We start from the raw sequence: 23,995 nt of genomic DNA, 5'->3' as shown, positions 1-23,995 counted from the left end.
GCTGCAAAATACCATACATTGGGTGGCTTAAATGACAGAATTTTATTTTCTCACAGTCTGGAGCCTGGAAGTCCAAGATCAAGATGCCAGCATGGCTTGGATTCTGGTGAGAACTCTCTTCCCAGCTTATAGATGGCCACCTTCTGCTATGTCCTCAGGTGGCAAAGAGGTATAAAGCTCTCTGGTGTCTCTTGTTGCAGAGGCACTAATCCCATCAACCAGTCTGCATCCTCCTGGCCTCATCTAACCCTAGTTACAAAGGACTCATCTTCCAATATCATCACATGGAGAGTTAGAGCTTCAGCGTAAGATTTTGGGAATGAACTAAACATCCAGTCTTTAACAGATAAGCCTTATTGTCATTTTCTTTCTTGGCTAACATTTAGAAGATGTTCTTGTTTAGGATTTATTTTATTTCTGTGATGTATCATTTCAACCATGGTGAAACTGAGCAAAAACAAAGGTTTTATATGAGATCATTAATATTTTGAAAACTTAAATAGAAAGGAATGCACATTTTTATGCAAATCAACTCAATCTCAGCTTTCATTTTTCCAATTTATTGCTTGCTGTCATACATGATTTTTAGATAAAGACAGAATATACCAACATGGAAAAAGGTATAAATACACATACACATTATCGGAATGTGGTTAGATATAGAATATACAGAAAAATATTTAAAAATTCTGAAATTTTCAACCATTTCTTTAACCAAATACATCTGAACACTTTTATCTAAGAATTCTGAGGTTTCTTTCATCATGAATAAAGGCACCTACAGCTTCACTTACATATATTTTTATTTTATACCCTTCATCAGGGACAGCAACATGACTCATTTTAGTACAAAAAATTGACAACTCATTACAACATAAAATATTGACATTAAACTAACATTGGTATTAAATCACTACTCTACAAAGGCTGATAGAAGAGAACTAGAAGCAGTATAATTCAACTTTTATCTTATCTGTATTTATGCAATTTCCAAACAACTGAAATAATAATAATAATATTAATAGTATAACTTTATGCAATGAGACTTTTAGAAAATTTAGACGAAAACTTACTTCCCTAGGCCCCCTTTCTAAAAACGTATACAGCCATCAGAATTCATTCTTAAGTATACATTGGAAAGAAAAATTAGCTTGATATCAAGTGTAAAATATCTCAGTAACTTTAGAATCCAGAAACAAAGTTTGAAACAAGACTGCATTTATTTTTTGAGGTAAGTACCCTTCTAGGAGCTTTTATAAGCCATTATGCTATTTAGTATTATAGCCTCTCTGTACGTGACAAAATGTCTCAATTGTGCCATTAAAATGGGTATGACCCAGTGTGAAGGGCCAGGAGATCTGAATTGCCAATGTATGTCGTGTACCCCTCAGAGTGCCCAGGTGTGCCACTATTTTATATTAAGGGAAGAAAAGATCCATGAAATTTCTTCTAAGGTAGGCTGGAGATAGTTTTCTATACAGGAGCATTTCATTTGCTTCAGATGAGTTTAAGGCATCATTTACAACACAAATATTATGGCTTGATTCTAGTGTAGGAGAGGTGGTGCTGAGCAGTGGGAGGAGCTTGCCATGGGTCATCCCAGATGTGGCAGGGCCTCTAGTCTTGGAACCAGTACTTGGAATTTCATAAGACTTTAAATGCTTGGGAACTTTCTTATGTTCCACGTTCTGTGTGCTTTGTCAGAGACAGCAAGGCAGAAGGAGCTGAGGAGACTGTGTTTCTAGATCCAGGCTTGGGTAAAGAGGGACACCTAGGGTAGCTCATGGGGCAGCAGTTAACTGCAAAAGAGAAAGGAGAGAAGGATTGACGTAGAATGATTGCCTGCTGCACACCAGGTTCTATACTGGGCACTCTGTGTACATTATCCCATGTAAAGAGTATAACGAATCTACAAGGTCTGTGCACCATTAGTCTCACCACAGATGGAAAAAATCAAGACCTCATACTCAGGTTCACATACTCATTACAGTTGGGGCTTGAACTTGAATCTGATTGTGAAGCCCACATTCTTTTTTCTTTACCATATGTACAAACATACCATATCATTTCTATTACATCTCAGAGCCTTGTTTTTTGCTAGCATAAAGCAATTAAATTTACATTGCAGGTTGTGCTTATAGCATTCTTATATATCCATCAGGCTCTCCTGCTTTAACAGACAGTGTATCAATCCAAATTTAAACTTGAAACCCGAAGCCATTTTCATAAATTATATGCTGCTTGAAGTTTTGAAAATGTCTCCAGCAACTGGCTAGAGAAGCCATAGAACCATGATGCCTGCCCCCTGGATACTTACACTTTTGTGACTGTTACTGAAAATTATATACAGGATGGATAAGTTGGAGTTTGGTTGTACCTTCTCTAGTTCAAAGGATTTCCCTTCTACCTGATGTCAAGTTTTATATGTCATGACCACAAATTAGATGTTGTCACTGGTCTTAGAGTCAAATTTCAAAGGTAGGCTTAACACATTGCTATGTTTTATGGGTAAAGATAAATGCGGAGTCATGTTTCTTATCTTGGAACCTTGGGAGCTTCACACTTTCAGGTCCTGGGGCCGTTCACTACTGGTTGCTTGCTTAAGGTGCATGGCTTGGTCAGACTCCTTCTGAGATTCTCCACTTAGCATTCTATGCTAGCCTGGCTCTGCCTTCAGCTCTTCCTTCCACCAGGAAGCCATCACAAGTTATTTGAATTCTCTCTGGCAACAGCGTTGTCTTGCCTTTGAATGGAAGTCATAGCTCTTGTCTGTGGTACCTGTTGGGGAGAAAGTGGTCACGAATTCTTACTTAATTCTTCTTCACAGCAAGATTGTCACTCTACAACAAAGCATCATGGCAAAAAAGCTAAGTAACTAGAGAAAAAGTTATTCCCTTCTGCCTATGACTAAAGAGGCAACATGGTACCATGAACAGATCACTGGTTGTCAGTCATAGCCCACTGTACTCCACAGGGAGGTGGAGGCCACGCCTGAGGTTTTGTTACCAGCCAGCTGTGTTTCACTGGGCAAGTCACTGAATCCTGGTGGCCCAATTTTTCAGACATGAAACAATAATAATACCTTCTCTGCCTTCCTTAATTTGTTATAAGATTAAAATGAGATGGTATATGAAAATGCTCTATAAAACACAAAGCACTTAACAAAACTCCAAGCTCCTGTGATGTTACTGATTCCAACCTTCAATAGCCTTTATTGTCTCTCTTACTCATTTGGTACCTCATGAGATACTGATATAATTAGGATGAGCAACTCATTCCAATTTGCCAGGAACTTTCTCAATTTTCACAATCACAATGCAGAAAGCCCTGCTTTCTGGAGACACTGCAACCCCCAGCAAATCAGAGTTTTTCGTTGCCCTAGCAATAATGAAGTTACTTGATAATAAGGATGCTGGCTGGTGCTAACATCTTCTTTCACCATCCTCTCCACGGGAAAGACACCAACAAGTTGTTCCCCTATGTCTGGGCTGTAAGCAAAGAGGTTTTCAGAGAAAGGGGTAAACTGGGTGGTCATTGATGAGAAGGGGATAGAAAAATCATTATAACTGATTCTTAGTAATATATTAATTAAAAAACTGAAATTAATCAAGATACCATCCTTAAAATCAGACCTGACTCACTTTTCTGTGCCCATTGCAGATCTCAGTATTCTATTTTGGTTGCGAGAGTGGGAATCTCTGAGCCCAGAACCTACTCCCAGGCAGCTCTGCTCGCCCCACTTCCTCCTATTCCTTCCCACGCACATCCAGGGAGCTGTCTGGTGTTTCATGCACTTTCACAATCATGGGAAATTATTCATCTTGTTGAAATGATGTAGGATGGTCATTTTTTTAAAAACCACGCCAATAAAGCAATGATCTCAACTTGAACTTTAAGCTCCCAGCCAGCCTTGAGCTGTTCAACTCAGCTCAATTCTTTTTTTCTTTTTAATGAATTTTTATTGAAATACAGTTGCTTTACAGTGCTGTGTTAGCTTCTCTGTACAGAAAAATAAATCAGTTATACCTATACATACAATCCCTCTATTTTGGGATTTCCTTCCCATTTAGGTCACCACAGACCACCAAGTAGACTTCCCTTTGTGGTACAATAGGTTCTCATTAGTTATCTATATTATCCATAGTATCAATAGTGTGTATATGTCAACCCCAATTCCCCAATTCATCTCACCTCACCCCTTTTCACTTCTCAGTTCTGTCCTCTACGCCCCCATCCTCCCCAGGAGCATGGAAAGAGGTTGGCATGGCCACGATCCTGCTGCGGTGACCTGCAGGGGTGTACATACTGCCTGATGAAAAGCCTGTTGTTTTCTTTTGGCTCTGGAGCTCCCAGGCTGTGGGCGTCTCTGTAGCACAATCATGGACCAATGCAAAAGGACAGATCCAGTCCTATTGCTCTGGCTCTAGTGTATTGGCTTATGGACAGAGAAGACATAAAATGATACCAACATGGTAGCAGTAGGATAAATACTTCTCTTTGAATTTCATAGAAGAAATAAAACTTTGGGTGATCAGAGGAGACTTCAGTGGTTCCAAAGCGGTCAGGAAAACAAACCAAGAACTGGCCAAACGAGCCGGATTGCTCTCCTGTGAATCATCAGAATAACCTCAGGCCTCAGATGGGCTGGCACCCATGAGCCCAGGTCCATCTCACCTGTGGGAAATAGGCTTTTAAAAGGGAGAGTTGCCATATCTCCACTTGCCAACTTCTTGGTCTTCCCAGGGTTGGGCATAAGAATCACAGGACCTGTCTTTATATTTTGTAAAGTTTTTATCCCTATATGCTTTTAATGACGTCTTTCAGAGTTTATTTTTTGAAATGCTGATAATCTTAATAATGAAATGGATTTTAGAACTTGAGGGAGTTGGAAAGGGGAATAGGAACTAAACTGTGGATGTTTTTAGTGATTCCCAGCTCTTTCACTGGAAAGGGATCAGTGATGTGCTGAAAAATGTCTAACAGGCACTGAGAAGAGAAAAAAATTTAAATCTGATTTGTACTGTTTGCTAGTTTCCATAGTATAAATACTCCCAACATGACCAATTTTGCTGGCTCCAACATACCACTGGAGGGACTCTGTTTTCCTTTGCCAAGGTCTGTCTTACCTGATGCAGGTCCTGAAGATATATTTATTAAGAATTAAACTTTATCCAAGTGATTGAAGTTAAAATATTCTATCGAAAATGTTCCTTAACTTTATTTTCCTTTAGAAACTTGGCATCTTGTTCATATCCTCAGTACCCTACCATGCTCTTTTTTTTTTTTTGGTCAGTTCTCTATGTCTGTTTCTCCATTGCTGCCCTGTACGTAAATTCTTCAGTACCATTTTTCTAGATTCCATATATATGTGTTAGAATACGATATTTATCTTTCCCTTTCTGACTTACTTTACTCTGTATAATAGGTTCTAGAACTGATTCAAAGGTGTTTCTTATTATGGCTGAGTAATATTCCATTGTGTATATGTGCCACAACTTCTTTATCCATTCATCCATTGATGGACATCCAGGTTGTTTCCATGTTCTAACTATTGTAAATAGCGCTGCTATGAGCAATGGGATACATGTGTCTCTTTCAATTTTGGTCTCCTCAGGGTATATGCCTAGGAGTGGGATTGCTGGGTCATATGGTCATTTTATTCCTAGTTTTTAAAGGAATCTCCATACCATCTTCCATAGTGGTTATATCAATTTACATTCCCACCAACAGTGCAAGACTGTTCCCTTTTCTCCATACCCTCTCCAGCATTTATTGTTTGAAGACATTTTGATGAGGACCATTCTGATTGGTGTGAGGTGATATCTCATTGTGGTTTTGATTTGCATTCTTCTAATAATGAGCGATGTTGAGCATCTTTTCATGTGTTTGTTAGCCATCTGTATATCTTCTTTGGAGAAATGTCTGTTTAGGTCTTTTCCCCACTCTTTGATTGGGTTGTTTGTTTTTTTGGCATTAAGTTGAATGAGCCACTTGTATATTTTGGAAATTAATCCTTTGTCAGTTGTTTCATTTGCTATTATTTTCTCGCATTCTGAGAGTTGTCTTTTCACCTTGCTTAGTGTTTCCTTTGCTGTGCAAAAGCTTTTAAGTTTAATCAGTTCCCACTTGTTTACTTTTGTTTTTATTTTCATTACTCTAGAAGGTATGCTCATTTTTTATTTGAAGTCTGTCTTTTCTTCCTGTCTAGTTCTTATTCCCTTTCTCTGTGCTGAGAACTAATTTGCAGCCAGATTTTTTTTTTCTTATTTTTATATTTTATCTCTGCTTTTTCTTTTTTTAATTGTAGAGAGAGTGTGTGTGTATGCCCCGTTGGGTCTGACTCTTTGAGACCCCATGGACTGTAGCCTGCCAGGCTCCTCTGATTATCTAAAAATCTTCATCTCATCCAGCAATTTCCTTCCCCCGTCAATATTTAGAACCTCAACTGGCTTTTAGAATAAAGTTCAGATTCCAGAAGTCTTTGAGATACAGCTTTGACTTCAGCCTCTAACTTTAGCTTAAGGTCCTTCCAGGGCCCACTCCTGAAACTTGCACTCTGACAGCTCCAAAATCCTTGCAGCAACTTGAATACACTGAGCTGGTTCATGTCTCCAAGCCTTCCCACCTGTGGCTTCCTCTGAGAATTCCTCCTCCCTAATCCCTTCATTTTAAGTTTACTCTGGGTGTCAAGGTGGCTCAGGGATTGCCAGGTGACTCAGTGGTGAAGAATTTGCCTGTCAGTGCAGGAGACACAGGAGATGTGGGTTAGATTCCTGGCTCAGGAAGATCTCCTGGAGGAAATGACAACCCACTCCAGTATTCTTGGGAAATCCCATGGACAGAGGAGCCTGGTGGGCTATAGTCCATAGGGTTGCAAAGAGACTCAACTGAGCGTGCACGCACAGGCATCTAATCTCTATAGGTGCAGCGTCTTTTGCTGATCTGTATCTCAGCAGCGATAGTAATTCTGACACTGAGCTCTCTCCCTCCATTTGGGCTATAACCCATTTGGCACAGGGACCACTGCCTTTCTTTGATATTCCCAGCATCTAACAAAGTGTCTGGCTCTATACTAGATAGTGCTTGTTGTCAATAGTCAATAAGCGCTTGTTGAATAGGTGCATAAATTAATGAATGATAATTGAGGTAATCTTTCTATTTTATTCTATTTGTGGGAGGAGGTAAACTTCACAACCTTCTATTCCACCATCTTGATTCCTCCTCCCTATTTTGATTCTAAAGTGTCAAAATCCCTTAAACATTCATTGAAAACAATGTCTACCAGTATATCTGCAAAGGAGATTGTTTCAGTAAAATATGATACAGCGTTGAATTAAAATATCAGAGTTCCCAAAAGTGAAAAATCCAGATGCAAGAAAAAAATGTGAACAACATTACCTATGTTATGTAAATAAATAAAAGAGCAGACACACGAAAATAAGGTAGTTTCTGGAATCACATGTAAATAGATTTTTACTTTCTGTTTTGTACTTTTCTGTTTGATCTGTTTCACCATGTACTTTTATCATTTTTATATAAGAAAACATTTATATGAGAAAAATGTTAACAGGGATTATTATGATGATAGAATACTGAGCCATTCTTTTCCTTCTTTATACTTGTATGTAATTAGCAAACATAAGTGTTATTTTTTTAACTGAAACTAAAGACAGCAATGTTTCCCACACAGGCAGATTTTTCAGTGTTGCCTATGAACCCACCTCCAGGAAGTGGGTTATCTAATTTATAGCGTCAGTGAAATCTGTTTTCTGGCAGTGGTTGCCAGCGCACACCTCCTTCTCTCTTGTTCTCCATCACTCTCACTCCAAAGGCCTAAGGGCAGGAAAGATACTGACAGGGAAGCAAGAAGTAGTATTAGCATCATTTTGTGTGTGCTGGATAAAAAGGAGCTCTCAACGTGTTCCCCTGAGCACTGCACATGCTTCTGATTCTGCCAGCATCCTTCACAGAGGAATGTCTCCTATTAAGCCTCTGGGGAAAGTCTCAGAGCACAACCAACGAAAAATAACCACTTCTTGCTTTGGTGCCAGCCTGCACAACAAAGAGTTCCTTTAACTGCCTTAGAAGGAATATACTCCTCTCCCCACCTATCACATTTTATTCTCTTAACATAATGCCACAACTGAAAAAGGAAATGGGTTGTGAAATAATACAGAAAGTTATTTTTAATTAGAAGAGTCCATTTATCGACATTAAAAAAGGAGATTTAAATGATAAGGAGCAGCAGAGAGATTCTGGAAAAGAACTGCCTACCAAAGACAGGTGCCAAATAACATTCCATGTTGCCAACATAGACCTTGAGACATCAGATTAATCGGTGAGGGTTGAGAGCTTACTGACCCCAGGTTTCCATTTTTCTCAGAAAGAGCTCCGATGTCCTTGAGAACCACTGTGGAGAATCTGGAGTCAGGAACCACAGGAGATGTGTAAAAACTAGGAGATGGAATAGTTTCCCACCCTGGGGCTGAGACCTGGGGTGGGACTGATACATCACTGAATCCCTCTTCCCAAGCCGTATTGGCAACTCTTACAAGGATGGAGATGGGGGTTGGAGGAAGTTGTGGGAAGTGTGGAGAAAGAGAGAAGAAAGCATAAACCCAAAAGGATTCTGAGCCATTCTAACACTGGAGGTGGGGTGTGGCTTGAGAGCTGCAATACATCTTTAGAGCTTTCTGGGACTTTATGTTCTAAAGACAAGTATCACTGAGGAAAGGTTTGAGCCAATGAAGATTTGAGGATCTTCAGGATCCAAACTCTCTCTCTCTCCAATCTGGGCTTGTGGTTCCTGCTTTGTGGACAACTTGATTCTGATAGTCTTGAAGTCAAGGCAGAATCTTGAAGAGAGGAAAGAGGAAAAGAATCTGGCCTCTTAAGCCTGGTCCTTGGCTTACAAGGAAAGTGTTAAATAGAACTTCTTATTGTCTGGGACATCCCAGGTACATGAGCTGCAGACACAATGAGTGAGGATAAGGAACTTGAGGATTGAAACCTCAGGTTACCAATTGGCCACTTGAAGTTATCTGAGGCTCCCTATAGAGTAAACTTTAGCTTAAAACTTTCTACTGTTCTAAGCATCAGCCAGACTGTGTTGTAAATCAGCTATCCAACCCGTGTTGAAAGCCATTTCTTCAATTTCCTTTACAACTCATCTCAGGTTTATAAATTGGCATTTAATCTTGGTTGTGTAAACTTGGGAGATTAGGGAGCCTCTCTTGGCCTTGTTTCTTCATTTCTAAGAGGAGGACAGACTGGAAAAGGAACAGGTCTCTGCATTAGTTAGGATGCTTTTGGCTGCCAGGAACAGCAAACTCAATTCCAACTGGCTTGAATAATAAAGATAAATACTAAAGGAAAGAAAGTCCATATGAAAGAAAGTCCAGAGTAGGACAGGCTTCAGCACTGGCTGGCTGCTCTGGGGACTCACTGGTTTTTCAAGGACACGGGTACGTCTATCGCTCTATTCGACCATCACAGGTTGGCTCCTTTAGTGTTGCAGAGTGGCTGCCCACAGTGTTTGGGGCAACCTCTTTCCATTATTCTTATCAGGTGGAGGAGAGAAATTGACTCCCTGGGCCTTTCTTAACTATGCAAAGGAACTTTACCAGAAGCTTCCAGCAAATGTTTCCTTAGGCCTTTTTAACCAGAATTGGATCATATGCTAATTCTTGAGAAGAAGGATGATCCTGATTTAGGCCTATTAGATCCACTCCTGAAATTCAGTTTGTCCCTCTGAGGTTCATGGAGAAGGGTAGATACCTGAACCAATTTAGAATTTTGTTACGAATGAAAAAATGAAAATGGATGCCACATTGGCATCCAACTGCCATATATAATTCTTTCCAAACCATTCTTTGTCTCAGATATAGGTTACTGTATTGGGGTGGCATTCCCGATTGTGTGTTGAACATATTTGTGGCTAATTGTTTCTAAGATTTTCTTGTCCTCTGACAAGAGTAGAAATGCAGTATGCTTTTATTTTTGTACTTGCATCCACTTTATAATGCCAACTATTTATATTTGGAGATATCAATTCTCGAAGAACCTTTTTTAAAGAAGAAAACTTCTGAATTTAGGACACCAAGTTTTAGCAATTTGGAGGGCCACATTTGACCTTTAAGACTTTTAAAAACTATTTGCTTGGAGTTGCCAAAATATTAATCTAAAGAGTGCTGGTACTGATGTTGTTTCAGCTCCTCCAAGTCTTTATTTCTCCATCTAGATGTAAGGATACTAATACCTGCCCTGCTATGAGATAATGTATGTGAAAGAGTACTGTAATTTCCTGGTGGCTCAGAGGGTAAAGAATCTGCCTGCAATGTGGGAAACCCAGGTTTAATCCCTGGGTTGGGAAGATCCTTTGGAGAAGGGAATGGCAACCCACTGCAGCATTCTTCCTGGAGAATTCCACGAACAGGGGGGCCTGACGGGCTATAGTCCATGAGGTCTCAATGAGTCAGACATGACTGAGCGATTAACACACACACTGTAAAGTATTTAAAAAAAAAAAAACAACTAAAGAGGATATTAGTACAGCCAGTGCCTCACTGTCCAAACAAAATACTGATGAGAACAGAGACATTTCCTCTAAAGACTTTCAGGTCTGCTTGATTGATAAAGAAGGAAGATTTTCTAAAATACACCTATGTGCAGCAGGGCAGTTTGTTCATGTATTTTAATGTTCATTGGATGTAGGCTTCTGGGGTTTCTATGCCTCAGGTAATTTCACTAGGAAGAAGGCAGAGGGCACTTGAATTGAGTGTTCTTTCTGCCACATGTAAAACAAAAACTCAAAAAGATACAGGAGGCATCTTGGTTAAGGCAGGGAGAAGAGGGACGTCTTCCAAGACAAGGAAATGGGAACAGGAAGGGGGAGTCTGTGGATTTCATGAGCAAGTGAGATTTGAAACCATTCCTTGGCTGTGTCCCAAGGAAGTAACAGATCTATAAGCTGCCTCCAAAGAGCAAAGCCCATGTTGCTTGGGAAAGTCCCTGAGACATGGGATCTTCTGTGCTAAAACCAGGAGAACCCTGGATAAATAGGATGGATTGGTTACCCCAAGGGTAACTAAGTGGCAGCCATGATGGAGTAGAGATAAGAAGACCTTCTCTGGGACTTCCCCAGTGGTCCAGTGGCGAAGTCTCCATACTCCCAACGCAGGTGGCCCAAGTTCGATTCCCAGAGAACTAGATCCCACATGCCACAACTAAGACCCAGCATAGCCAGATAATAACTACATATTATTAAAAAAAAAACCTTCTGATTTGTGGCTCCATGTATAGCTTTTCCACCTGGGAGTTACTCATGAGGGGAGAGGGTCTGTCAGTTGTGGCCAAGTGCATTAGGGGACTCAGATTCAACTTTAAGTTGTTTTAAAGGAAACAAAGAAAGTAACAGTATGGTTTTTTTTTTTTTTTTTTTGCACGCCATAGCTTGGGAACTGATATTCATACCTGCTGCTGCTGCCGCTAAGTCGCTTCAGTCGTGTCCGACTCTGTGCGACCCCATAGGCGGCAGCCCACCAGGCTCCCCTGTCCCTGGGATTCTCCAGGCAAGAACACTGGAGTGGGTTGCCATTTCCTTCTCCAATGCATGAAAGTGAAAAGTGAAAGTGAAGTCACTCAGTCGTGTCCAACTCTTAGCGACCCCATGGACTGTGGCCCAACACCTTCCTCCACCCATGGGATTTTCCAGGCAAGAGTGCTGGAATGGTGTGCCATTTCCTTAGGGAAACTTTGTAGACAGATATATTATAGAATACAGGACTTTTTAAATTTTAGAAGGGATCTAGAAACACATTCTACAGTGTTGCTTATAATATGCGGCAGCACATATTATAGTACCCTATAATCAGACACACTGATATTTCTATAGATATGTTAATATTCATATCTAATGAGTTAAAGAATAAATGGGGCTTCCCAGGTGGCTCAGTGGCAAAGAATTCGCCTGCAATGCAGGAGACATGATTCAATCCCTGGGTCAGGAAGATCCCCTGGAAAAAGAAATGGCAGCATACTTCAGTATTCTTCCCTGGAGAATCCCATGGACAGAGGAGACTGATGGGCTACAGTCCTCAGGGTCACAAAGAGTCAAACATGACTGAAGCCACTGAACACCCATACTTGCACGCACACACACACACACACACACACACACACAACACACAGAGGCTTATGTCAGCCAAGCTGGGTTTTGTTGCCAAATGAGATCAGATTAGTTTAGGTTTTGCCACCAAGTTAGTTGCAGTTTTCAGAAATTTTAATATCTTGGAATTATGGATAATTAATGGATTGGTGTATTCATAAATATGCATAAATTTATAATAAAATCAATTTATTATAATATTAGCTGAAATATAACATCTATCTATGTTTCCTGATATTGACTTAAGAGAATTTATGAAGAGATAATACTGGAAAATCCCATGGACAGAGGAGCCTGGTGGGCTGCAGTCCATGGGGTCGCTAAGAGTCGGGCATGACTGAGAGATTTCACTTTCACTTTTCACTTCCATGCATTGGAGAACGAAATTGGCAACCCACTCCAGTGTTCTTGCCTGGAGAATCCCAGGGATGGCGGAGCCTGGTGGGCTGCCGTCTATGGGGTCGCACAGAGTCGGACACGACTGAAGCAACTTAGCAGCAGCAGCAGCAGCAGTACTGCTTAATACACTCATCAGTTCAGTTCAGTTCGCTTCAGTCGCTCAGTCATGTCCAACTCTTTGCCACCCCATGAATCGCAGCACGCCAGGCCTCCCTGTCCATCACCAACTCCCGGAGTTCACTCAGACTCACATCCATCGAGTTGATGATGCCATCCAGCCATCTCATCCTCAGTCGTCCCCTTCTCCTCCTGCCCCCAATCCCTCCCAGCATCAGTTCTTCGAATGAGGTGGCCAAAGTACTGGAGTTTCAGCTTTAGCATCATTCCTTCCAAAGAAATCCCAGGGTTGATCTCCTTCAGAATGGACTGGTTGGATCTCCTTGCAGTCCAAGGGACTCTCAGGACTCTTCTCCAACACCACAGTTCAAAGCATCAATTCTTCGGTGCTCAGCCTTCTTCACATTCCAACTCTCACATCCATACATGACCACTGGAAAAACCATAGCCTTGACTAGATGATTGTTGGCAAAGTAATGTCTCTGCTTTTCAATATGCTATCTAAGTTGGTCATAACTTTTCTTCCAAGGAGCAAGCGTCTTTTAATTTCATGGCTGCAGTCACCATCTGCAGTGATTTTGGAGCCCCCCCAAAAATAAAGTCTGACACTGTTTCCACTGTTTCCCCATCTATTTCCCATGAAGTAATGGGACCAGAAGCCATGATCTTCGTTTTCTGAATGCTGAGCTTTAAGCCAACTTTTTCACTCTCCTCTTTCACTTTCATTAAGAGGCTTTTTACTTCCTCTTCACTTTCTGCCATAACGGTGGTGTCATCTGCATATCTGAGGTTATTGATATTTCTCCCGGCAATCTTCATTCCAGCTTGTGTTTCTTCCAGCCCAGTGTTTCTCATGATGTACTCTGCATAGAAGTTAAATAAGCAGGGTGACAATATACAGCCTTGACGTACTCCTTTCCCTATTTGGAACCAGTCTGTTGTTCCATGTCCAGTTCTAACTGTTGCTTCCTGACTTGCGTAGAGGTTTCTCAAGAGGCAGGTCAGGTGGTCTGGTATTCCCATCTCTTTCAGAATTTTCCACAGTTTATTGTGATCCACACAGTCAAAAGCTTTGGCATAGTCAATAAAGCAGACATAGATGTTTTTCTGGAACTCTCTTGCTTTTTCCATGATCCAGCGGATGTTGGCAATTTGATCTTTGGTTCCTCTGCCTTTTCTAAAACCAGCTTGAACATCTGGAAGTTCACGGTTCAAGTATTGCTGAAGCCTGGCTTGAAGAGTTTTGAGCATTACTTTATTAGCGTGTGAGATGAGTGCAATTGTGTGGTAGTTTGAGCATTCTTTGGCATTGCCTTTCTTTGGGGTTGGAATGAAAACTGACCTTTTCCAGTCCTGTGGCCACTGCTGAGTTTTCTAAATTTGCTGGCATATTGAGTTTATCAGATTCTAATATTGGAATTGATAATTCATTTAAATTACAATATAAGGTGATATATGCAACATTCAAATCTTCTATTTACATGTTACAGATTTTTATCCAGACAACCAAGGTACAATTGTCACAAGATAAAATAACTTTCCATAAATTCAATTGAGACCTGGATTTGCTTGACCTGATAATGAGCAAGTAAGACTTTTTTCCTTAGATGATATACCAAACTACCATAATAACCTCTAAGTTTTCTCCAGGGCAATGACCACAAGGTTTGCGGTCAAGAAAGTTTTGTTTGTTGACTCTGTGGAAGCAAAGTCAAGGACACTGGTTTACAACTGCTTTAAGAGAAATAATGGTGATGACGTAGCATTTGTTTGGGAGCCTAGAAGGTGTGGTTATTATAACACTTAATTACATACTAGCACAGTCATTCTCTGTTCTGACTCAAAATTACAATTTTGGGGGCTTGAAAAAAGGTACCACAGAAGTTGATAATCACTAAAACTTTCATGATCCCATTATCATTCTTTGCTAGAAAGACAGCCCAGATCTAATTTATTCAGAGCTTTGAAGATAAGATTCAGTATCTTGAATCAAGTTCAGTTGTACATCAGGAATAACTGAAAAAGTTAATGTTTGTCATAATCCTTGGATTTTCCTTTCCAGAGAGAAAGCCATGGGGGAAATAGAAGCTTTCTTAGACATTTTCCCTCTAATGAAACAATGTATAACACGTACCTAGATTGGATTTTATGTCCATGTTTGCACTTACCTTATTTTGCCATGTAAAGTGCAATTTCTTTAATCACATGTGATGGTTTGTAAAATGATGCTTTGGATGGGCTTTTTTCTTCTTCATTTCATGTGGTTTTCAAAAGGCTTTGGAATCAGTCTTCTTGTCAGAACCATTTACGCTATCTTTTGAGATCGCCTTGGTGTCAGGATTCCTTCAATCTTGGAATTCATGACAAACTTATTACATGCGCCAAAATGTAAAATATTTATGTGTAGACAACACCGTGCCTCTAATTATTGTGAACGAGGCTCCTTGTCTCTTTTATGGTATCTCCTTAGAGAGCAAGTGTGTGAAGAGTTGTGATCATCTTTTTTTTTTTTTTCTTCTCCTTTAGTCAGTTCCTTTAAAACTTCCGTAAAAACTCTCTTCGAACCAGCTACCCAATGGTAGACCAATGTGGGTCTCTCACATTGCGGGCAGATTCTTTATCATCTGAGCCACCAGGGAAGCCTACCCAACAGCATATGCCACTAACTGTTCCCTGTTGTCTATGCCTCACTGACTTGCCTTGCTAACGCTGCTTGGCCTGATCTCTGAACTTGGAGGACTCCTGTGACCCACAGGTTGTATCTTGGCGCCATGTGGGCCCACATCTGGAGGAATCCCAGCATCTCAGTGACGTGCAGCCCAGGCTGCCTTTTCTCTGTCCATGGTGACTAATACTTTCTTCTTTGCCGCTGCTGTATTCAGTGGACTAAAAGGACACAAGCAAGTTTTAATTCAATACTGTTCTCTTTGCCAAAACTCCCCCCCGGATTCCAGCTAACACTAACCCCAAACAAAACGAAAGGCTAGGATGGAAGTACATGTCACATGCTTAGGCTTACTATTAAATGGCATAAATGATTTCTTCATCCTTGGGCATGTAAGTCTGTCTGTATTTCTTTTTGTTGTCATTCTATAATTTATCACCCTGCAAAATAAGAAATCTAAGAGAAACAGAAAGTCATGGAAATGAACTCATATGAGGAGTATGCTAAACAGACTTTATTAGCTCACCATATAGACTTCAGACCCATTCACACTGCAGTTCAAGCTAAAATCTCAGTGGGAGGATTCTGTTTTTAAAAGTCCACTTGTTGTTCATAAGACTGTTACTATAAGCAATAGATAATTAAACTCACTCAATATGTCTTTTATTTATTTTTTTTGTTAAAGAGTAACTCTGTCCTGTAACAGTTGATGTTCTAATGACTATTTATTCCTTGTGCTGTGCTGTGCTTAGTCATTCAGTCGTGTCTGACTCTGCAACCGCATGGACTGTGTAGCCCGCCAGGCTCCTCTGTCCATGGGGATTCTCCAGGCAAGAATACTGAAGTGGGTTTCCATGCCCTCCTCCAGGGGATCTTTCCAGGCCAGGGATGGAACCCAGGTCTCCTGCAGGGTATTCTTTACAGTCTGAGCCACAGGGAAGCCCATTTATTCCTTAAATCTAATCATATACTCAGTGCTGTGGCTTGAACCCAGGAAGAATGGTGTCTATGGAACATGATGAGCACTTTGACACAGTGAAGACTTAGAATGGAGACTGCCAGAACCTCCATCTTTGGCAGCGTCTCATCTGATTGTCTTCCACAGGACTGATTTCTATGTATCAGCCTGGAAAGAAGATGCATCAGCCTCAACAGGGTAGCATCTACTATCCCTCTTTCTTTCCCATTGCGTGAGTGCATGCCTGCTAAGTCACTTCAGTCATGCCCAACTCTTTGCGACCCTATGGACTGTAGCCCACCAAGCTCCTCTGTCCACGGGATTCTTCAGGCAAGAATATTAGAGTGGGTTGCCATGTCCTCCTCCGGGGGATCTTCCCAACCCAGAGATCGAACCCACATCTCTTAGGTCTCCTGCACTGGCAGGCAGGTTCTTTACCACCTGGAAAGACCTGGGAGCCAACAATTTCTTCTAGAACTTTAGAAACAATGAAATCAGCCAGCTCAGAGTTTAAACTAATGGGAGAATAGCAACAAATTTGATTGAACAAAATGAATACAAATTATCTAGAAAAATGGGCAATGGCAAGGAGGATACTTATGTTAAATTACTAGTCTTCAGTTCCTAAGTCCTCTTTGCATCTCCTACCTGTGATACATTGATAGGTGGTGTTGCTTGAATTAGCTACGCTTTGAGTTTTCCCTGAAAACGCAACAGTTGGTGTTCTTTTTCTTTCTGCCGTGTAGAAAATTTAGAAGTGTCCACTTGTTGGAAATAAAATCAGGTTATCCATTTTGTCATTAAAAATCTAAATGGAACCAAGATTGCTATTTTAAGACAAAATATTTGTTGCAATAGTTACATGAATACTGAATAGGTGTATTTAACATGAAACTCCTAGAGAAATAAAAAGTCTGCCAGAAACTTGCCCAAATCATGCTTCAGAACAGCAATTAGGGCTCAGAGAAAAATGGTCATATGAACTGCCACTCAGGTACCCCCTTCTTGGTAGCCTGGCTCATCCCCACTAAGTGTGCCAGGGAGCCTTGAGCACTAGTATCTACTTATCTGGGAAAAGCAGCAGACGTTTGGTTCCAGTGCATGAAGTGGGAAATATGCATTTCAGAAAGCTCTGTTTCCAGTTGCAGATTTATGTGACAGATGAGTTAGGGCAAGAAACATTGTTCTGCTTACTGATGTATCCCCAGGAACCTAGGTCAGTGCCTGAAACGTAGAAGATACTCAATGAGTGAATGAGTGGCTCACGCCGTATAGAACAGATAGGCTGCTACCACCAAAAGGAGGGCTCTCAAGGTCATAGGAGCCCATCCCAGTAAAGAAGGATTTCCTGGAGCCCTAATTTACCATTTCTAGCTTTCCTGGGTTGTTTCTGCCCTGTCTTTCTCTTTCCACAGAAGACACAATGGAATTTGGGGGGGCTATAGATCTAGAAGTAGAAATTTTGTTCATAGGGCATGTGTATCATTGCTATATTGCACTGCAATCATTTACTTTGTCTTCTCCAGGGCCAACCTATGCACTAGGCACCACCTCCCTGCCCCAGAGAATTCTGAGGTTAGAGAAAATATTTAAATACATAATATGCTTAAAATTTCATCTTCATATTAACACAGCTATAAAATACCACTTTTAATCTTTTTCATGAAGGAAGGGGCCCAGGAAATTGAGAGTGCCTAGGGTGCATAATATATATCAGAGAAGGCAATGGCACCCCACTCCAGTACTCTTGCCTGGAAAATCCCATGGATGGAGGAGCCTGGTGGGCTGCAGTCCATGGGGTCTCGAAGAGTTGGACACAACTGAGTGACCTCACTTTCACGTTTTACTTTCATGCATTGGAGAAGGAAATGGCAACCCACTCCAGTGTTCTTGCCTGGAGAATCCCAGGGACGGGGGAGCCTGGTGGGCTGCCGTCTCTGGGGTCGCACAGAGTTGACACAACTGAAGCGACTTAGCAGCAGCAGCAGCAGCAGCAGGGTGCATAAAAGTCACACAGCAGACCCATCTCCATGAGCTTACATTTTCCTGTCTTTGTAAATTCACAGCCTAGCCCAAGACATGGGAAATGTTTAGTTGCTTAACTTATGTTTGAGGAATAACTAAAATGAATGACTATGCATTCTTAATGGAAGTCAGACAGGAAAAACATCTGGCCACCAATATGATTTATTCATTTTAAAATGAGAATAGTTATTTAATTTATCTATTTATTGCCACATGGTACAACATGCAGGATCTTAGTTCCCTAGCCGGGGACTGAACCTGTGACCCCTGCAGTAGCAGTGTGGAATCTTAGTCACTGGACCACCAGGGAAGTCCCCACCAATATGAATTAAATACAGTAGGAGGAAGCAGAGAAGAAAGGGCTGATAAAAGAAGAGAAAGTCTTTTTTTTTTTTTTTTTTAAGGAATGGGTTGGCAATAGTACCTGAGAGGCTTGGGACGTAGGAGGCTGAAGCCAGGGAGGTGTGGAGGGGTAGCCTGGGAGCTTCTGTAACACGTAGGCGCTGAGTCCATATTTGGCAGGTGATGTATTTTTCTGGCAGGCTAATGAGTCAGGGAATCTGAGTGCTAGAAGTGCTTTTAGGAGCTGTTCTAGTCCAGCTCCTCATTTTACAGTTGAGAAGAGTAAAGCCAATTAAACTACTGGGAAGTTAGAACCTGATTCTCAGGCCCTTTCTACTGTTCTTCCAACTCTTCCAATGGTCAGAATTGTATTTACAAGGCAGGGTGGTGAAATGAACAGACATGTCATTCATGTGTTTATTTTGTGTGTGAATAATACACATAGTGTGAGCAATTTCACATGGAGCAGAAGAGAGTCATTTTCAGACATCTTAGTAGATCTGTAAGATTACTTTCAGGTCACAGAATGGGATATTGTCATTTCTTATTTCTCTCAATTCTACTGCAGCTCTGACCTGAAATCATTAATATTTGCCCAACCACTTCCCAAGTAAGAAGCCTGACCCTACTCACGTTGCTAAATCGGTCAGAAGACTAAAAGTACAAATGGCCAAACCTGTTGAAAGTGAAACCAAAACCTAGGAGCTTTTCTGAGCACAAGGGCAGAAGGACATAAGAGGGGAAGGTGAGATTAAGTAGAGAGACTCTCCCATTATTAATCAGCTGAGGAACAATTTTTAGGTCACTGAAACTGTTCTCCCTTCGAACCAGAGTCAGTGGGGCTGATTCCACTCTGCCTTGAAAAAACTGGCTCTGCACAGTCCCTAAGAGGCTTTCTGTTATTAACAGATAAAAACTGGTACACTGCATCTGAACATCTGACCCATTCCTGAGTCACTTGACAAACACACCAGGAAGATTTTCTGCTTGAATCACAGAATAAAATGTGGAGATCCGGAGATTTATTACACTTAGGCCCTGTCCTCAAGGAATGTCCGGTCTAGTTGAAGGGCATGCCAGGGAAGGCAGAAGAGCTGGCAGGATGGTGTTTGGCTCATGATGGCAGTGAGCAGGGCCACTTGGCTTCATTCTGCCTCTGGGACATTCTTTTATGACTGAATGCTTGAGAGGTTCTAGAACTAAATCAGTTTCCCACATGTAAGCCAGAACTGAGAAAGCTGAAGCGAAAGGGAATAAAGGTAGGAAGAGGTAGGAGCAAGGTGGTGGTAGGCGGAGAGGGGTGGGGGTGGGGGTGCAATCTCAGAATTTCTCAAGGACGTTCCAGTTCAGTGGAACCCACAAGAGGAACTACATTTTATTCTTTGAAATCTGATATAAATTTCATTTGGAATTTCCCAGGTGAGAGAACTGCCTGATCGGTACATTTAGCATCCTCCCAGAATCAACCTACATGTGGGTTATACCACCTAATAGGAAGGGGAAAGCTTCCACTCTCCATAGATTGTTACCCTCATATATAGATGAGGTAGGTATAGGCCTTTGTAATTATCTATAGCTTGGAAACTTTTTCATGCTTCAGTAAACTAGCAACTTACTCCAGGTTCTTGGAAGGCAGACCCATTTCTGTTCTTTATTAAGTGCCCCAAACTCCTAGACCCTTAGTCATAGTTGGTCTTATGGTATTGTCCCCTTTTATGCTTTATCTTCTCACCTGGATTATATCAGGGCAATGCCATGATTTAAATGTCTTACAATTCTTATGAGCATCTAAATCCTCATAGGAGCTCAATAAACATTAATTAAGTGTGTGATTGCATGCCTGAATACAAGAGTGAATGAAAGCATAAATTATCTTAGTCAGTTAAGACTACATGCATGGCCATTCAGTGAGCCTCATCAGAGGCTACTGCAGCAGTACAGAAGATACTTATTCCTGAATCTTATAGAGGACAAGATTCACTGGTCACTCATCTTATTAAATAGAGTCGCAACCCAACATCCTCCAAAGAACCATAGAAGTGGATGAGTGGTCAGAAAGAGTGGGCTCTATTTAAAGTGCCGTGAGAAGATCCTCCTTCTCTAACAAACAGATGTTAGATTGTAAAAAAATTGTTCTCAAGGAAATCTCAAAATGGGATGTGCTGGGTTCTATGGATCCAGTGCAGAAAAGAGAAAGAGAAATCACCATAACTCGCCTCCAGGCAGGAGAACCTTTCAGAAAGAACCTGGTGAAAGATGTGTAAGTAGTAGCTCCCCTGAAAGCTAATCGTTTTCACCAACCAAAATATAGAATTAATACTATATGCCAAGCTGCTGCAAATTCCCCTTGCTCTGTTCCCATGACTGCCAGTTGCTGTATCTCAACGGCTTTCTGCCTCCTCCATCTTTATTCTTCAACTTCCTTGCACCCAACCTACCAAATTTATGCCAGCTTCGATCTTTTTTCTCTCAAGAACACTTCAAAATGGAATGTACTCAATTTCTGTTGGATACAACAGAAATCATCTCAATGAATTTCTAGTACATACTTGTGTTTGAAAGCCGGCTATGATGGGGCAAAAATATAACCATAGGGAGGTAGCCTACCCAGAGAAGTCACAGAAGAACCAAGCTATTTACATGTCAGCCTCTGGTCTCTGAGTTATCCCATACTTTGGATTTGAGATAAAAGTAACAGAATGGGAAACATTTTGCTTAACATAAGTAGTGATATGATTTTTCCTGTGGGAGCCAAACCAGAACATATCCAACTAGGCCTGGCATGAAGAACATTCTAAGAATAAACAGGAGCTCCGTTCAGTTCAGTTAATATTGTTGCACCTGCTAAGTTGCATACTCTGCACTGGGCACTAGAACTACAAAGATAAATGGAATATAGTCTTTGATTTCGACCAGCTTGCAACATAGTAGGGGATTCAGACACTTCAGCATCTGATCCTTACCCTACATGTTAAGGGCAGTGAAAGGGAAGCAATGAGAAGCAGAAATATTTTATCCATTTCAGGGCAATGTAGGAGGGTAGATGGGTCTAGAGGGTTAAAAATGATTATGAAATGGACATACTAATGTTATAAAGAGAGTCATGTTGTCACAGAGCAACAGAGTTCTGCATAAAAGAGGTCACTATGTATCTGCAAAACAGTTCCTTAATTTTTGGCCTAATGGATCAAGTGAGGATTCTAGGGCACAAATGAAGCCAAAGAAATATGAAACTTAAATTACTTTAATCATTGAAAGTTGGCAATATACTCTGTTCTTTGCTCAGACCCTGAAATTTGACCCAAACATCTGTCAATTGTCTAGGGCAGCATTTATTAACCTCGGCATGTTTTGGACTGGAGAATTCTTTGTTGTGGTGGCTATCTTGTGTATTATGGCATGTTTAGCCTCCATTCACTAATGCCAATAGCACCTACTCCCACCCCCATCCCCCTTCCTCTCTTTTTGACAATTGGGACAAGTCAAAATGTCTCAAATTACCAAATGTCTCTTGGGTAATGGGGACAAAATCACCTCCCATTAAGAACTGCTAGTTTAGGATGTTTAGCAGAAATGAACACAATCATGTCTATTTTTTCAAGATAACCAGTTCCCATCTAAGGCTCTGTGTAATAATCCAAACCTGGAGATGTGTCATCATCATTGTAGCTAAGCCTTTTCTTAGACAATTTCTACTTGGGGCCCAGTGATAGCTATGACAGAAGCTTCTAATTTTTCCCACTATTTGTTTTTCTTTTTTCTTCATCCTGCAAAAATAACCTCTGCTTTCTAGCTAGGTATTCAGAACAAGATACTTTCTGGTCTTGCTAATGAGTTATAAGCAGAATTAATGTGCACAATTTCTAGAAATGTCCTTCAAGGAAGGAAATGTGCTTTTCTTCTTTCCTTCTTTCCACTGCTTGATGGGAATGTAATTGCTGGAGCTACAGCAGCCTATATTTGATTATGAGGTGATCTGGGGAATTGAAACCACATGTGCTACAGAAACAGAGAAAACTGACATGATGACAGAGCCTTACAAGTCTTCTAGACAACTTCCTAAACTGTTACATCCAGACTACTGCATAAGAGATTGTTTTTTCCAGTGTTATTATGAGCCTCTGCTACTTTCAGCTAAACCTGATATTAACCAAGGCAATTGCCTGAAGTAGACATTTATTATATTTCCAAGTCTCTGAACCATTATCTTCCTAATACTAGGAAGTTTGCTCAGTTGTCCTGCTAAGACTTTTGCAGAATATGCTATTCTCTCATCTCCTCTTCCCTTAGAGTACCCAATACAGAAAATTTATTATTTCAGTAATAACCCTCCCACTGCCTTTCACTCCACTTCTCTTGTTAGTTACACTAGATTCACTGGTGCTACCCAGTTCCTAAATGCTGACATCTCCTTAGACCTATCAGACACAAAAAATGAAACAATACCAATTACTTGCAAAGGTACAAGAAAAATTATGCTTTCATAGATTTCTGTTGGAAACGTGGCATTGCTGTCTTTTTAAAAACAATTTAATAATAGTAAATTTTAAAATACATATACCCTTTCACCCAACTATCTACAAGTAAAATTAATATTAATCAAGAACTCAAGGATATATCAGTTCAGTTCAGTCAGTTCAGTTGCTCAGTCATGTCCGACTCTTTGCGACCCCATGAATCGCAGTACGCCAGGGCTCCCTGTCCATCACCAACTCCCGGAGTTCACTCAGATTCATGTCAGTGATGCCATTCGAGTCAGTGACACCATCCATCTCATCCTCTGTAGTCCCCTTCTCCTCCTGCCCCCAATCCGTCCCAGCATCAAAGTCTTTTCCAATGAGTCAACTCTTTGCATGAGTTGGCCAAAGTATTGGAGTTTCAGCTTTAGCATCATTCCTTCCAAAGAAATCCCAGGGTTGATCTCCTTCAGAGTGGACTGGTTGGATCTCCTTGCAGTCCAAGGGACTCTCAAGGGTCTTATCCAACACCATAATTCAAAAGCATCAATTCTTCAGTGCTCAGCCTTCTTCACAGTCCAACTCTCACATCCATACATGACCACTGGAAAAACCACAGCCTTCACTAGATGGACCTTAGTCGCCAAAGTGATGTCTCTGCTTTTGGTATTTACTGCATTTCTTCCCACAGTTGCAAAAAAGGAAATCGCTCACAAAAGACAATTAATTTGAGATCGATCAACATACAGTTGCTATTTACAGGATGAAACTGCCTAGGAAACTAGTGGGAAAAGAGAATATTTTGAGGAATGAGTGCTGGAGCACTGCAACGTGAGGGGGTCAGGAAGATGAAGAGGATAAAGTCA

At 40.9% G+C, this 23,995-nt stretch overlaps 1 long non-coding RNA gene across 1 annotated transcript; it reads right to left on the bottom strand.

The window, feature by feature from the left end:
* Positions 1-469: 469 nt before the first annotated feature.
* On the bottom strand, positions 470-4,541 carry LOC120857707. Its single transcript, XR_005719719.1, has 2 exons — positions 4,192-4,541; positions 470-2,778 (listed from the first exon to the last, which is right to left on the bottom strand). It is a non-coding gene; the product is annotated as an uncharacterized LOC120857707 (long non-coding RNA).
* Positions 4,542-23,995: the final 19,454 nt, after the last annotated feature.

Source organism: Oryx dammah, unplaced genomic scaffold (genome assembly GCF_014754425.2).
Source record: "Oryx dammah isolate SB20612 unplaced genomic scaffold, SCBI_Odam_1.1 HiC_scaffold_29, whole genome shotgun sequence".
Lineage (NCBI taxonomy): Eukaryota > Metazoa > Chordata > Mammalia > Artiodactyla > Bovidae > Oryx > Oryx dammah.
The sequence above is the reverse complement of the archived record's forward strand: the minus strand, read 5'-3'. Positions and strand labels throughout refer to the sequence as shown.